General features: G+C 41.2%; 1 pseudogene; it reads left to right on the forward strand.

Annotated features, from left to right (window-relative positions):
• Positions 1 to 238: 238 nt before the first annotated feature.
• On the forward strand, positions 239 to 746 carry LOC106987815 (RNA-binding protein 8A-like; annotated as a pseudogene).
• Positions 747 to 2,166: the final 1,420 nt, after the last annotated feature.

Consider the following 2,166-nt stretch of genomic DNA (forward strand, 5'->3'; position numbering starts at 1 on the left):
AACCCAAGTAGTAGCCATGGATAGATGAATGGATAAAGATATTAATCAGCCATAAGAAAGAATGAGGGCTTGCCGTTTTCAACAACATGGATGGTCCTGGAGGGTGTTATGCTAAGTGAAATGAGTCAGTCAGAGAAAGACAAATACCATCAGATTTCACCCATATGTGGGCCCTAAAAACCAAAACAAAGAAATAAATGAATAAAAAAACACTGTTCAAGAACTGGGTCCTCATGAGGCCAGGAGCGAGGATTTTGCCATGGATGAGGACAGGGAGGAAAGCATCCACAAACTGAAAGAAAAGGTGAAGAAATGGAAGGGACATGGCTTTGGCTTCAAAGAAGGGTCTGGAGCACGGATGTGGGAGGATTATGACAGTGTGGAACAGGATGGCCATGAACCTGGACCACAGCACTCTGTTGAAGGCTGAATTCTATTTGTCACTGGAGTCCAGGAGGAAGTCACCGGAGAAGACACCCATGACAAATTTGGAGAGTGTGCGGAAATAAAAAAACATCCACCTCAACGTGGACAGGCATACAGGATACCTGAAGGGGTATATTCTAGTTGAGTAAGAAACATTCAAGGAGACCCAGGTTGCTATGGAGGAACTCAGTGGGCAGCATTTTATGGGACAGCATTTATGCGCCACCAGTGTGGACTGGTGTTTTGTTCAAGGTCCACCCAAGGGCAAGGGGAGAGGTGGCCGAAGACGCAGCAGGAGTCCAGACTAGAGGCAGCACTGACTGCAACTCTGTTGTCCAGATATTCTCTCCAGAGATTCTATTTGACCATGGAGGCTTGGAGAAATAAGGGTGGGGTAGAACTCACTGTGTTTATATTTCTTCTCTCACTCTACGTGCTTGGAGTTTTTTGTTTGTTTGTTTTTGTTTTGTTTTGCTTTTGTTTTAGTTATAAATAAATGTTCCATTTTTGTTTCGTAAAAACAAAAGAAACAACAACCACAAAAAAACCCACTCTTAAACACAGAGAACAAACTGATGGTTGCCAGAGGGAAGATGGGTGGGGGAATGGGTAAAATAGATAAAGGGATTAAGAGGCATAAACTTCTAGTTATAAAATAAAGAGTCATGAAGACAAAAAGTACACCATAGGGGATATAGTCAAGAATATTGTAATAATGTTATATGGTGACCACACTTAACCGTGGTTAAGCACCAACTAATGTAGGAAATCGTTGAATCAATATGTGGTAGTCCTGAAATGAACATAACATTGTATGTTAATTACACTTCAATTAAAAGAAAGAAAAAAAGAAAGGACCTCAACATATGGTATATACATGCAATAGAATATTATTCAACCTTGCAAAGGAAGGGCGTTCTGGCACATAGTACAACACCGTATGGTAAATCTTAAGGATGTTATGTTAAGTGAAATAAGCCAGTTTCAAAAAAGACAAATAGTGTATTGGCTCACTTATATGAATTATCTAAAGTAGTAAAGTTCACGGAAACAGCAAGTAGACCACTTGGTTACCAGTGGCTGGAGGTGGTGGTGGGGGTGGGGTGGGCAGTACTTTGTTTAATGAGTGTGGAGTTGCAGATTTGCAAGATGAAACGATTCACAATGCAAATATAGTTAACAGACACTACCGAACCATACGCTTAAAAACGGTTAAGAAGGTAAATTTTTGGTGTTATTACCACAATAGAAAAAAAAAATTGCTGACCTGGTGTTCAGTAATGAGAAACAGGGGAACAGAGGTGACCTTATCCGAAAATCCTCAAGATGCAAGGACAGTGTTTTCAGTCCCGCCCAGAGAATTGGAGAATGGTCGATTGTTGGAAGAATGCAGAGGGGTATTGGGAGGTGAGAGAGAAGTGAAGAGTGCAGCACTATCACCCCACTCACGTTCCCCTCATTTAACATTGACATATGGACCTGTATGCACCATTCACTAGCTTTTTTCAGATACGGAATTGTGAACAAAATGATTCCTGCCGGATTCAAACGGTTAAACCTATTGCCTTTGAGAATGTTTTAAGATATTAAGAGCGTTAGGCATGGTTTCAGAGAACTGAGAGAAATAAATGCTAACCACTAAACAACTTATCGGTTGGCTGTGGGTTGTCATCGCTTTGCTTTGCTTTCTCGCTCATTCCTGTCCGGCTGCCCTGCATAAGTGGCAGTTTTGTTCTTGTT

The sequence above is a fragment of the Acinonyx jubatus genome, chromosome B4, assembly GCF_027475565.1.
Source record: "Acinonyx jubatus isolate Ajub_Pintada_27869175 chromosome B4, VMU_Ajub_asm_v1.0, whole genome shotgun sequence".
NCBI lineage: Eukaryota > Metazoa > Chordata > Mammalia > Carnivora > Felidae > Acinonyx > Acinonyx jubatus.